The following is a 15,586-nucleotide window of genomic DNA, read 5'->3' as shown; positions in this document are numbered from 1 at the left end:
AGAAGAGGAAGAAGAAGATGAAAAAGCAAAGCTGTTGTACAAAATTTCTCCCATCCAATATGGATAAAAAACTGAAATTGACCCCAAAATCAGAAACTAAAAAGCCTAGGCTGTCTTTCCTCTCTAGGAAAACCATACCTAGGGTCAAGTTGTGACTAAGCAAAGGCTCCTTTTTACCTTCCACCTCCTTTTCTGAGCACCCGCCCTCCCTGCCTGGCCCTCTCCTGCAGCCCTGCAAGCAGGGGTGCCGCGGGCTCCTGCTGCCCTCCTCCCACGTGCACAGGATCTGCTACTAGTAACATCCGGCCCACTGCCCTGGGATTCCTGTCCTGGGGAGCTCTGTGCCTTTGACAACTATAGCCCTAATCTATGTATCAAAAGTAATTTCTTTGACATGAGGTTCTGCTCTCCGCTGGTTGTCATAGCAGGAAGGGTCTACTGAACCCTTGCTCACCAAAGGGAGGTATTCCTAACCAAGAATGATCGAACGGGATGGAAATGTTAGTCAGGAGTAGACAGACAATGGGCAGATGGGGGGGGGGGGCAGGGAAACTTTCACAACCTCATTCCACTCATTTCTTGTAGGTCCTGCCCATTATGGCCTCAAAATATAAACAACCCTTCCCAGAAAGATGTTATTCCTTTTTTTTTTTTTCTTTTTAAGATTTTATTTATTTGACAGACAGAGATCACAAGCAGGCAGAGAGGAAGGGAAGCAGGCTCCCCGCTGAGCAGAGAGACCGATGCGGGGCTCGATCCCAGGACCCTGGGATCATGACCTGAGCCGAAGGCAGAGGCTTTAACCCACTGAGCCACCCAGGTGCCCCAATGTTATTCCTTCTTTAAAAGTCTTCAGAACAGTGGGGGAGGCTGTGTGGGGTGGGGGGCAGAAGTACATGGGAACTCTGTACCTTCTGCTCAATTTTGCTGTAAAAGTGAAAATGCTCTTAAAAAAATGATGTCTATTAAAAAAAAGAAGTCTTCAGAGCCTTTTCAGTATATATGCTATATGGCAATTCTTCAGCTAGTCTGGGAAAAATGGACTTTATTACTCAGTAGAGTAATAATAAAATAGAAACAGCTAGAATTTTCTGAAGTTAACCTATGACGTTCTGTTCTAAGTGTTTCGCATATGGGTTCTCATTTAATTTCCTAACAATCCCAAGATTTAGGTGCTATTATTGTCTCAATTTTACAGGTGAGGGAATTGAGGCAAAAGGCCAGAGCCAGGTGACCTCTTATGACAGACACGGGGGTATGCCACCCGGAGGCCTGGTCCTGGGGCTCCCCTGTGGTGGGGGTAGAGCAGAACAGCCAGCCCCTTGCCCTGTGCTCCCCAGGGCTGGTCACAGATGCAGATCATGCCTGGCCCGAGATCCTGCCCTTCCTGGCAACACAAGTGAGGTCCCATCCAAGGTCAGTGTGGAAAGGTCGGGCCATTTCAGCTCAGTGAAGGACAATGACCGCCCAAAGCTCCCTGCAGGGTTGACTGAGGCTGTCAGACTTGGGTGTTGTTCCTACCCCTTCCACCTAGCCCCACTTCTGCCCTGCTTTCGTAAGTGCTGATCCTCAACACATATCCTGTACCCCAAACTCTGTCTCAGCATGGACTTCTGTAGGACCCAACTTACATAGCGCTGGCCAGGGGTCACACAGCAGCTAAGTGATGATATCATGAGTCAAACCCAGACAGTCTGATGTTTCCATATATAAATACAGAAACACAGAACATTGATAGCAATGGTTGAAACCATTACTTGGAATATCAGAAACTTTGTTTTTAATTCTTTATAGTGGCTTTATTGAGATATAATTCACATAACATACCATTGACCTTTTTCAAGTATAAACACAATTCAGTGTTTCTAGTATTGTCACAAAGCTATACAACCATCACCACCACCTACTTCCAGAACATTTCACCACCCCGAAAAGAAACCCTGTACTCACAAGCAATTACTCTACATTTGTCATTAATTTGGTTCCCCTAAACAATAATTAATGTAATTAATCTATTATTGTGGATTAGACTATCTGTTTACTATCATCAGAGGTACAAACTTTATTAATTTGACTCGTTTTTAAAGTATCAAAGCCATAAACGTGTTCAAATTCTTGTTTTGTAATGTCACTCCTAGGAACTGGTTCTCTAAAAAAAATTAGAAAAGATGGGAGGAGGGGGCAGAAATCAAATTGTTTGCTACAGTAGAGTTTCTACAACTCAAAACATGGAAAGAACTTGGTCCATTGTGGGGAATGGTTAATGAAATCATGGCACTTTAAGAAAATGGAGTATTACGTGTCCATTAAAAACCAAATAGCAGGAAGGAAAATGCCTGGTATCATATTAACCATAGCGGCAGAATACAAAATTATATCTACAACTACGTAAAACATGTACATATGGATAAAGATAAAAAGGAAATGGATAAAAATGAAACAGTTGCTACAACAGGATGTTGGAACCCTGAATTATTTTTATCCTTCTGAGTTCCTTTAATATGTCAAAATGTGGTCCTTGCAATAAATGAGAATTGGAGGGAAACATGCATATATCTACACCAGTGAAACTTTTCATTCAGAAGGGCAGGTGGCATGACATGAAATTCTCATCAAGAGCAAAGACTTGGGATGCTTGGGTGGCTCAGTTGATTAAGCAGCTGCTTTCGGCTCAAGTCATGATCCCAGCATCCTGGGATTGAGTCCCACATCGGGCTCCTTGCTCAGCAGGGAGTCTGCTTCTCCCTCTGCCTCTGCCTGCCATTCTGTCTGCCTGTGCTCGCTCTCTCTCCCTCTCTCTCTCTCTGATAAATAAATAAAATCTTTAAAAAAAAAAAAAAAAAAAGCAAAGACTTTGGAGTCACACAGACTTGGATTTTAATTCTGGCTCTGATACTTCTGAGATGTGACTTCAGACCCTGACCTAAGCTCTATAAGCCTCATTTTCCACGATTAACAGGAGCTGATACTATCTACTGCATAGGGCTATTGTGAAAGATTTGAGGGACAGCGCCTACTACCACTTCATAAACGGAAGTTACTGCTATTTTTTTCTTGCATGAGTAACAGTGATGGGACTCATGGTAGTGGGACTGACAAGGGAACAGAGAGAAGGGGACAGAGGGTTTTGTTCATGAAAATACTACTAGTACTGCAAACTTTGAATGGCAATACGACTTTACAGTGAATAAACAGGTAGAGGATTTTCCATCATCCTTATCAAAGGATTCCTCCAATTTAGACCAACTGGACCTTGCTTCCAGGGAAAGTTGGGGTTGAGGTCATTACTCTTTCTTCGCTGGAGACCTCAAAAATTCTGTACCTGTAAGGTACTCTTCAATGTGCTGGTTGGAAACTTCATCAAAGAAAATCAAGGACTGCTGAATTTGTGTGACTCATTTTATGAATGAATACAAAGGCCTCCCAACTATTTTCATTGCTGTAATTGTTAGTATTATCATCATCACTAACAAAGAGCCACTGTGGCATATTAAGAAGCAGGCTCTCCACTGAGCAGAAACCTGATGCTGGGCTCAATCCCAGGACCCTGAGATCATGATCTGAGCTGAAGGCAGAGGCTTAACCCACTGAGCCATCCAGGTGCCCCTCTCACTTTCCTTTTGATTTATTCTTTAACCATTTGTTATTTAAATTACAAATATTTGAGGATTTTCTAGTGACCTTTCTGTCATTGGTTTCTAATTTAATTTTATTATAGAGAAAACACATTGTATGAATTCAATCCTTAAGAATTTATTCAGAATTATTTTGTGGGCCAGGATATTACCAAGTTGGTATATGTTCCATGCACATTTTAGAAAAATGTGTATTGTGTCATATGCAAGCTAACTATTCTATGACTAACAAGTAGGTTAATTTGATTGATAGTGTTCAAATTACATATTATCTTAGAGCTTTTGAGGTCTTGATGAATGTCTTCACGATGATAAATCATTGTGGAATGACATTTTTATCCATGATCTGATATTAATATAGTCATTATTTTTCTTTTTTTTTTTTTAGCTACTCTATCTTTAGATTAGTATTAACATGGTAAATATTTATCATTATTTTATTGTTAATCTCTTTGTATCTGCATTTGAAGTGTGATTCTTTTTTTTTTTTTTTGAAGATTTATTTATATGAGAGAGACAGAGAGAGAATATAAGTGGTAGGTGCAGAGGGAGAGGGAGAGAGAATCTCAAGCAGACTCCACACTGAGTGCAAAACCTGATGTAGGGCTTGATCTCACAAACCTGAGGTCACCACCCAAGCTGAAACCAAGAGTTTAAATAACTGCACCCCATGGGTATCCCTGAAGTGTGATTCTTATAGGTAGCATATAATGGGTCAAAATTAGGATGCCCCAAAACAAATTCTATTTTATCTATTTTGAAAATCTCTGTATGAAATGTAGACCATTTACATTTAATGTGATTACTGATATGATTAGGTTCACATTTATCATTTTTCTATTTGCTGTCAACTTGTCCCATCAGTTTTTCCTCTCTTTCATCTTTTTCTGATTTAATCTTCTTTTCATTTGAGTATTTTTTATGATATCATTTGATCTACTTTGTTAGTTTATCAGCTATAACTGTTTTGTTATTTTTTGTGGTTGCTGTAGACATTTTACCTTACCACAATCGGTCTTGAAATGATATTATGCCACTGTATATATAACAACCTAAAAGTATGTTACTTTATGTTACTTAAACTTTTTGCTATTATTATCATGTGGTTCAGCTTTATATATGTTGTAGTCCTATATTACAGTTATTATTTTTGTTTAAACCATCAATTATCTTTTAACAAGATTTAAATACTTTCAAAATCTTATATTTTTACCTATGTAGTTTTCATCTTTGGTGTTCTTCCTTTCTTTGCTTAGATCCACCTTTCCACACTATTTCTCGTAGTGTGAGTCTGCTGGTGATGAATTCCTTCAGCTTTCATATATCTGAAAAAAATCTTTGTCACACTTTTATCTTTCAAAGACAGTTTTGCCAGGTACACAATTCTCAGCAGTCTTTTAAATTATTTTATATGCTTTAAAGATGTTGCTCCAATGTCTTATCATCTGCATTATTTCTGGCAAGAAATCTACTGTCACCCTTATCTTTGTTCTACTGTATGTAATATGTCTCTTTTGAGATGTGTTTTTAAAATTATCTCTTTATCAGTAGTTTTGAGCTGTCTAGTCATGATGTGCTTTGGTGTGATTTTCATCATTTCTTGAACTTGGGCTTGTTGAGGGCTGTGAATATATGAGTTTATAGTTTTCATTAAAATTCAAAAAATTTCCTTATTATTACTTCTTACAAAATTTTTTCTGTCCAAGCTTCTCTCCCAATTACATATGTATGAGGCCATTCAACACTCTTCCACACCTCACTGCTATGCTGTTTATTATTTTTTCTGATTAATTCATTAGTGTTTCATTATTGTTATTTCAATTTCATTAATCTTTTCCTTTACAATGTCTAATCTGCTATTGATTCCATCCTGTATATTTTCATCTGTGATATTATAGTTTTCATCTTTATACATATTTGGATATATTAATATCTTCCATATCTGTTTAAATTTTTGAACATATACAATAAAGATATAATAATCATGGTCAAGTCTTTGTTTGCTAATTCTACATCTGTGTCACTTCTAAGCTGATTTTGGACCAACTGATTTATCTCGTTATTATGTGGAGTATTTTCTTGCCTGATTAACTTTTATTGGATATCAGACATTATGATGTATTTTTCCTTGAAGGATGCTGGGTATTTTTGTATTCCTATAATGAGTCTTGAGCTTTATCTTAAGAGGTTAAATTACAATGATTTGACATTTTTCTATCTCATTTTTAATATATGTTAGCCAAAAATGCAGTGTCTGTGGCTAATTAGTCTCACTACTGCCGCAAAAGCTTCTAAGCACTATAACAAATGTTACGTGAATCTTGAGTTCCATTGTGGCTGGAGGAAAAAGACACCATTCCCAGCACTGTGTGAATACCAGACAATATTTCTGCTAATCCTTTTAAAGGAATCATGTGCTAGTGTGTATTCAGTTAATAATAAAGTGAGACCTTCTCCAGATCTTTGAAGTTCTCGCTCTGTGGCTCTCTCCTCTACAGTATTTTATTCTGTGATGTTAGTCACTTAGTCTCCCTAGACTCTCAGCTCCACATCCTCAATTCAAGGATCCCACCAGGCTCTGTCCCCTTTCCTGTGCTGAGGCCCAGAAACTCACTCAAAGCAGTAAGCTGCAGCAGTCATGTGGCTCACTCATTTGTTTCTTCTCTTTCAAGAATAACTGTCTTTTGTCACCCAAAGTCTTTTAAATCACTGTTTCACGTATTTTGTCCATTTAAAAAAATGTTTCATGTGGGAAAGTAAATACAGTGCCTGTTATTCAATCTTGGCTGGAAGTGAAAGTCTCTATTCTTGCTATATTTATTCATGAAAATATCCACAAATAAAACAAATTAAGAAAAAAAAAAGGAAAGAAAAAAAAAACTCTGCAAAAGGGAGTCTTCTCTGTTTCCACTTTATTCCTTCCCATGCTTTCTCAAATCCACTGCAATCTCTTGTCCCCCAAATTATGGAAACCATGCTCTTCAATGACCCACAAAGGATGATTCTCAGTCCCCCTTCCACTCACCATCAGCTTGTAACCAGTTAATCACGCCCTCCATCTTGAAACACCTTTTTCCCTTTTATATCCATGATACCGCAACATACACTCTCTTGGTTTTGCTGCTGTCAGCCTCTCTTTTGTTGGATCCTCTTCCATTTTCCCGCCTTTAAAGATTGGAGCACCCCCAAATCAGTCTTTAGTACTTATCTTTTGTCTATTCACACTCCTTCCTTATTTCATTTCATTCAGTCCCAAGATGTTGAATATCATCTGTACATTCACTTTTATTTCAACTCTAATCTCTTTCAGACTTACTTTAACTTGACATTTTCATAAGAATTTTTAACAGATATCTAAAACTTAGCATGTCCAAAATCAATTCTTTTTTTTTTTTTTTTAAAGATTGCATTTATTTAACTGAGAGAGGAAGAGAGAGAGAGGGCACAGGATTGGGGAGGGTCAAGGGAGAAGCAGACTCCCCACTGAGCTATAAGCCTGACAGTATATCATACTTAACGGGTCAATCCAACAAGATCTAACAATTAAAAATATTATGCTCCTAACTTCGGTGCAGCCAATTATATAAACCAATTAATAACAAAATTAAAGAAGCACATTGATAACAATACAATAGTAGTAGGGGACTTCAGGACCCCACTTACAGCAATGGACAGATCATCTAAGCAGATGATCAACAAGGAAACAAAGGTGCTGAATGACACACTGGACAAGATGGACTTCCCATATGTATACAGAGCATTCAATCCTAAAGCAACGGAATACACATTCTTCTTGAGTGCACGTGGAACATTCTCCAGAATAGATCACATACTGGGTCACAAATCAGATCTCAAATGGTACCAAAATACTGGAATTTTTCCCTGCATATTTTCATATCACAAAGCTTTGAAACTTGAACTCAATCACAAGAGGTAATTTAGAAGCAACACAAACACTTGGAGATTAAAGAGCATCCTACTAAAGAATGAATGGGTCAACCAGAAAATTAAAGAAGAATTTTAAAAATTCATGAAAATGAAAACACAACTGTTCAAAACCTTTGGGATACAGCAAACATGGTCCTAGGAGGGAAGTATATAGCAATATAAGCCTTTCTCAAAAAATTAGAGAAGTCTCAAATACACAAGCTACCCTTACTCCTAACGGAGCTGGAGAAAGAACAGCAAATAAAGCTTAAACCAAGCAGGGGAAGATAAGTAATAAATATTAGAACAGAAATCAATGAACTAGAAACCAAAGAAGAGTAGAACGGATCAATGAAAGTGGGAGTTGGATCTTTGAAAGAATTAATAAGATCGATAAACCCCTAACCAGACTTATCAAAAAGAAAAGATAAAGAACATCAAATTAATAAAATCATGAGTGAGAGGAGAGATCATGACCAATACCAAGGAAATACAATTTTAAGAACATATTATGAACAACTATATGACAACAAATTAGGTAATCTGGAAGAAATGGATGCATTCCTGGAAAATCATAAACTACCAAAAATGAACCAGGAAGAAATAGAAAACCTGAACAGACCCATAACCAGCAAAGAAACTGAAGCAGTAATCCAAAATCTCCCAACAAAAAAGAGTCCAGAGCAAGATGGCTTCTAGGGGAATTCTATTAAACATTTAAAGAAGAATTCATACATTTTATACTCTGTTTCAAAAAACAGAAATGGAAAGAAAACTTTCAAACTCATTCAGTGAGGTAATACTTTGGTTCCAAAACCAGACAAAGACTCCACCAAAAAGGAGAATTACAAATCAATATCCATGATGAACACAGATGCCAAAATTCTCACCAACATACTAGACAGTAAGATCCAACAGTACATTAAAAAGATTATTCACCATGACCAAGCGGGATTTATTCCTGGGCTGCAAGGGCAGTTCAACGTTTGCAAATCAAACAATGTGATACATTACATTAATAAAAGGACAAGAAGCATATGATCCTCTCAATTGATGCAGAAAAAGCATTTGACAAAATACAGCATTCTTTCTTGATTAAAACTCTCCACAGTGTAGGGAAAGAAGGAACATACCTCAATATCATTAAAGCCATACATGGTAAGCCCACAGTGAATATCGTTCTCAATGGGGAAAAACTGAGAGTTTTCCCCCTAAGGTCAGGAACATGACAATGAGGCCCACTCTCACCACTGTTACTCAACATACTACTAGAAGTCCTAGCCTCAGCAATCGGACAACAAAAAGAAATAAAAGGCATCCAAGAAGGCAAAGAAGAAGTCAAATTATCTCTCTTCGCAGATGACATGATAGTTTATGTGGAAAACTGAAAAGACTCCACCCCAGAGTTGCTAGAACTCATATAAGAAATCATGGCAGGATGTAAAATCCTACAACATGGCAGGATATAAAATCACTGCACAAAATCAGTTGCATTTCTATACACTAACAATGAGACAAAGAAAGAGAATTAGGGAATCAATCCCATTTACAATTGCACCAAAAACCTAGGTATCTTAATACCTAGGAATAAACCTGACCAAAGTAGTAAAGTATGTGTACTCTGAAAGCTACAGAACACTTATGAAAGAAACTGAGGAAGACACAAAGAAATGGAGAAACAGGGTTGCCTGGGGGGCTCAGTCAGTTAAGCAACTGCCCTCAGCTCAGGTCATGATTCTGGGTCCTGGGATCAAGCCCTGTGTCAGGCTCCACACTTGGCAGGGAGTTTGCTTCTCCCTCAGCCTCTCCCCCTGATTTGTACTCTCTCTCTCACTCTCAAATTTAAAAAAAAAAAAAAAGAAAGAAAGGAATGGAGAAACATTCCATGCTTATGGATTAGAAGAATAAATATTGTTAAAATGTCTATGCTACCCACAACAATCTTCAAATTTAATGGAATCCCTATCAAAATACCATCAACTTTTTTCAATGAAATAGAATAAATAATCCTAAAATTTGTATGGAAGCAGAAAAGACCCTGAATAGTCAGAGGAATGTTGAAAAAGAAAACCAAAGCTGGTGGCATCACAATTCTGGACTTTAAAAGGAGAATTAGCTCCTTTTAATTAGCTCCTTTTTAAGCTCTATTGGACATCTATAATCATCAAGACAGTACAGTACTGGCACAAAAGCAGACACATAGATCAATGGAACAGAATAGAGAGTCCAGAAATGGACCCTCAACTCTATGGTCAACTAATCTTTACATAGCAGGAAAGAATATCCAATGGAAAAAGGACAATCTCTTCAACAAATGGTGCTGGGAAAATTGGACAGCCACATGCAGAAGAATGAAACTGGACAATTTTCCTATACCACACACAAAGATAATCTCAAAATGGATAAAAAGCCCATTATGAGACAGGAATCCATCAAAATCCTAGAGAACACAGGCAGAAATCTATGTGACCTTGGCTGCAGCAACTTCTTGCTAGACACATCTCCAAGGGCAAGGGAAGCAAGGGCAAAAATGAACTATTGGGACCTCGTCAAGAAAAACCTTTTGCACATTAAAGGAAATAGTCAACAAAACTAAAAGACAACAGAGAGGGAGAAGATATCTGCAAATGACATATCAGATAGAGGGCTAGTATCTAAAATCTATAAGGAACTTATTAAACTCAACACCTGAAGAACAAATAATCCAATCAAGAAATGGGCAGAAGATATAAACAGACATTTCTACAAAGAAGACATCTAAATGGGCAACAGACACATGAAAAAGTGCTCAACATCACTCAGCAACAGGGAAATGCAAATCAAAACCACAATGAGATACCACCTCACACCAGTCAGAAGGCCTAAATTAACAAGTCGGGGGAAAAAACAGGTGTTGGCAAGGATGGGGAGAAGAGGCAACCCTCCTCTATTGTTGGTGGAAATGCAAGCTGGTGCAGCCACTCTGTAAAACAGTATTGAGGTTCCTCAAAAAGCTGAAAATAGAGCTACCCTAAAACCCCCTAATCGCACTACTGGGTATTTACTAAAGATACAAATGTAGTGATCTGAAGGGGCACGTGCACAGGAATGTTTCTAGCAGCAATGTCCACAACAGCCAAACTATGGAAAGAGCCCAGATGTCCATAGACAGATGAATGGATAAAGAAGATGTGGTATATGTATACAGTGGAATATTACTCAGCCATCAGAAAGGATGAATACTTACCATTTACATCGATGTGAATGGAACTGGAAGATATTACGCTGAATGAAATAAGTCAATCAGAGAAAGACAACTGTCATGTGGTTTGACTCCTGTGTAGAATATAAGAAACAGCACAGAGGATCATGGGGAATAGAGGGAAAATTGAAAGGGAAGAAATCAGAGAAGGAGAAAAACAATGAGAGTCTCTTAACTATAGGAAACAAACTGAGGGTTGCTAGAGGGGAGGTGGGGGTGGGGTAATTGGGTGATGGGCATTAAGGAGGGCATGTGATGTGACAAGCACTGTGTGTTACACGCAAATGATGAATTACTGAATGCAACATCTGAAACTAATGATGTACTATATTTTGGCTAATTGAATCTAAACTAAACAAATAAAACCCTTGTCAGTGCTAAGGGGTAGATGACCTAATATAGGACCCTTGGTTAGCAGGTCACATTAATATAATTTTTTTTATGCAAAGGTAAAGTTTAAAGCTGAGATGGGTACACAAGGCTAAACCGCTCTGTATAACAAAGAATAAAAATATTATTTCCTTGGAGAGTCTGAAGGGAGAGGCCCAAGAAATAAAAACGGGGCTCCACATAAATGGGAAAGATAAGGGGAGGAGGAAAAAGTTGTGGGAGGAGGAAAGAGTTGGAGAGTAAGATGTCTGGTAAGAAACTGGAGAGAGAAAGCAGAGAGTCTCTCCATGGAGGTTAAGAGAGAGAGAAGTTCGGTGATAACAAGAACTCAGAGCCAGGCCGTCCCTGGAAAGTGACAGGAATCTTGGGAACTTGACCCCAGTTTTACTCAAAAGTGACTAAGACTGTCACATCTCTGGAATGGGAGGAGCAATGTATAAATACAACCTTCATTAACCTCCTTTCTACCTTTTAAGAAACGGATGGAAACAAATAATCGAGATGTCCTCTTTGGAAAACAACAGCAACAACAATTTGATGTGAACGGAGCCCCCTGGGGTCCTGCAGGGAAAGGTGGGAGGCAGCGCAGCAATGTCCATAACAGAAAGTAGGTTTCCAATTCTGTTAAATGTTTCCATTATCAGGGAGGATGAAGATGGGCCTTCCCACTGTGAAAACAAAGTCAAGGGCTGGAGTCTTACTCAATTTTATTCTAGGCTATCCTTATTAAGAAAGGATTTATTAAGATAGTCTATTGTTTTGGCTAGGACATCAATTAGTCTTAATCTGACATTGAATTACATTGACATTCAATTACCCTTAATTTAAAAATAATAAACTTGAAAGTTTATTTATTTATTACTGTTTTAATTCGTTATAAACATGTCTACAACAAAATTCACAGGAGAGCAAAGAGTAACTCTGTTTAAATCAGTGTGTTTTCTTTCCACTTCGGAAACAGAGCACAAAACAGTGATCCTTTTATGACCACACCTAGCATTTAGATACAAAGTTATCTTGTAATCTTGAAGTAAGGTCCATGGGACCACTGTGACCCACCAAAGGCCAGCCATCCTGAATTGGAGGACACTCAGAATATGTCCCTGCAAGTTTTACTTACAGTCCTATCTATGTGAAGAAATAAACGGTGTTGGGTGAAAACAAGAATCTATTGTTCTGAAACATGGCTTTCTCTCCCATCTATTTCTTATAACAACAGAACAAAGCAGAAATGAAGCAGCAAAAACATAGCTCAAATGCTGCAGCCAACTGTCTATTTTTTTTCACATTCTGCCCACACCTTAAATAAACATGAAACATTATAACTAGCTACAGTCAGATACTACAGGAAACAGCAAGGCCAGAAGAAAAACCTCAGACATCCGGCCTTTATCCTTCTTCTACATGAAATCTACTTTGCTTTATGACTATAAATGTTGCCTTACAGAAAGGTAAAATCAGACATGATGTCATAGAATGGCTAGGTCCACACAACCTTTCTTGAAATTAGTATTTGGCTGAAAAGCACACAACTCACAGATCGGAAAAAAATTATGTTTTATCAGAGGTGACCAAAACTAAAAATTTTGTTTGTATCACTATGTCAGGAACAAGGCATGGACGGGGTTCAATATGAGGGTCCATTCCTTTGGATATTTTCTTAAATGCCTGTTAGCTATTTATGGTAGTAATTATAGTGGAGCTGGGTCAGGGTTATTTATAAAGCTTTGTTGAAAACTAACATCTCTTTTGTTGTCCTGATCAACAACCTCAGGAGAAAACAAAAGAAGGCTGGTGGGTAGAACAGCAGCAGCAAAGAGTGCACATTTTCTCTCATGTATCAGTGGAAAGCAAATGAATGGGGCCTCTGACCTAGAACCAACTACCCCTGCACTTAAAATGGCAGCTTGTGGGGGCACCTGCGAAGCGCAGTCAGTTAAACCTCGGCTTTCAGCTCCGGTCATGATCTCAGGGATCAAGTCCAGCATTGGGCTCCTTTCTTAGTGGGGAGTCTGCTTCTTCCTCTCCCCCTGCTCATGTTCTCTCTCTCAAATAAATACAATCTTTAAAAATAAATAAATAAATAAAATAAAATAAAATAAAATAAAATAAAATGGCAGCTTGGGGCAAATCGAAAGATTTGTTGCCAATATGTTCTCTGGGCTGCATCTGCTGAGAGATTTTCATTCTGTTTTGCAACTGAATAAAAAGACCTTGAACCAAACTGCCTATGGCCCCCAAACTCCTGTATTAATAACAATTCTAACTTTTGCATCCAAACCTCACAAGTCTTTTATCTGTTCAATTCCAATAGTTTTACTTTTAGTCTATTTCAATGATTTTTAAAAAAAAAAATATTTATTTATTTATAAGAGAGAGAAGGAGAGCGATCGTGAGACACAGCAAGCACCAGCACGGGAAGGGGGAACAACTGGGGAACAAAAGGGGGAAGCGGGTTCCCCACTGATCAGGGAGCCAGGATCATGACCTGAGCTGAAGGCAGTCGCTTAAGTAGACTGAGCCACCCAGGCGCCCCCTACTTCAGTGATTCTTATCAATGTCCCACCTTTGATACTAAATACTGATCAGAATGATAACAGCCACCTCTCAAGAAATGCTTATTACATGCCAGGCCCTAGGCTGAACCTACGTTATACATCAGCTCTTTGTAACTGGAACAAGCCTATGTATTAAATATGATTATTCTCAATTTATAGATGAAGAAACTGAGGCTCGGAGCCATTAGAGAACCTGTCCAAAGCCACAGAGCTAAGTAGGAGGATATAGGGTATGTTCACCAGAGTCTTTCTATGCTGCCTCTGCACTACTTCTTCCACCTTCAACGTATCCGACTGAAATCCCTCCCTTCTTTCCAACAATCTGCTCTCCTTCCGCCCTTCCACCAGGCTCCTATCTCAGGATGGAGTCGTCACCATTCATTCCACGGATATTGTACTGGGTGTTCATATGCATTGAGAGCCTACTGCGTGCTGGGTACTGTTCTAGGTGCTGAGGACACATCAGTGAACAACACAGACCAAACCCCCGCCGGGTGGAGCTTACATTCCAGAAGGGGCCGAAAGACAATAAACAAGAGCAAGCCGCGAAGCACCTGTGCTGGTCCTGCCTGAAGTGAGGTGCAAAGAACCATCTCCCCGTTCAGAAAAGCAGAGTCTGGGCACAACTAGGCAGCGGTTTCTCTGCTGCAGCCCAGCCGCGTTCTTGCGACGGGTTAAAATAAGCTACTCCCAAAGCTCTCCAGGCAGCCCACAAGCTCCTCCTACCTTAAACTTCCCAGACAGGCCGAGCCGCTGTTACCCAGGAAACGGCCTGGCAGGAAGTAAGGCTGCGCGGGCAACATCACGATGCATCCTGGGAGTTGTGGTCCGCGCTCAGAATGCGCAGGCGCAGCCGTGGAGGCGGGAGATGGGGCGGAGAGGAGCGCACCCAGGAGCAGAGCCCCACGGGGATTGTAGTTTTTCATGAATTACGCACATTAAAGGCGTCCGAAAATCAGACGCGGTTCCAAGACTTTTCATTTCAGAAGGTAAAGGGATCCGGAATGGATGCCTGTGGGTCAGGGAGACTTGGTTTGGGAACGATGAGGGTCGTCCTCCGTTCGGCTGTAAATCTGAGATGAATTGAGATAGCCCCCAAATGGAGAGAGTGGGGCGAAGGACAGACCCCATAATTTGCAAACGGGACTATGGAACGACGAGAGGATACAGTGGAGTAAGGGAAGGAAGACGCCCCAGAGACTCAGAAAAAGGACCGACCTCAGTATTCATTTCATGAATCAGAGTATTTTTCAGAAATTTTGGCCTCTTCAAAAAGGATACAGAAAAATTACGTATATGACATGCAGTCTAATGAAAGTATGGCACAGTCTGGAAGAATATGCCGCAAACCTTTAAGATTTTTCTTTGGGATTACCTTTTTTTACACTTTTATGTGTATTTTGAGTTGTTTACAAGGGCTAAGTATTCCTTTCTGGTAAAAGATACCTCAAGTATAAAAAAAAGTATACAGAGCAATTTTTTAAACATCTTGGTATCCTTCCTTCTTCCCTTCATTCCTCCCTCTTTCTTTCCTTCATTCTAAGAGGGAAAAAAACTACAGAAAAAAATAACTTTACAAATAGAGATGTCCTTTATGTAGCCCTTTCTCCTCTGCAGAGAAATACACACACTTGTTCGCACACACTCAGACACGTACACAACGTATCTATTCTGCAAAGTATGTACGTGTCTGTGTGTGGATATACATATAAATGTTTGTGTATTATGTGTTTTTCAGATGATGGTGTCATACTGTTGTATAATTCTTTAATTGGCTTTTTTTTCTGTAATTGGCTTTTACTACTCTGCATCCTGTTTTTGAGATTTATCAAGCA

Source organism: Mustela lutreola, chromosome 18 (genome assembly GCF_030435805.1).
Source record: "Mustela lutreola isolate mMusLut2 chromosome 18, mMusLut2.pri, whole genome shotgun sequence".
In the NCBI taxonomy this organism is placed as follows: Eukaryota; Metazoa; Chordata; class Mammalia; order Carnivora; family Mustelidae; genus Mustela; species Mustela lutreola.
Note: the sequence above shows the minus strand (reverse complement) of the source record.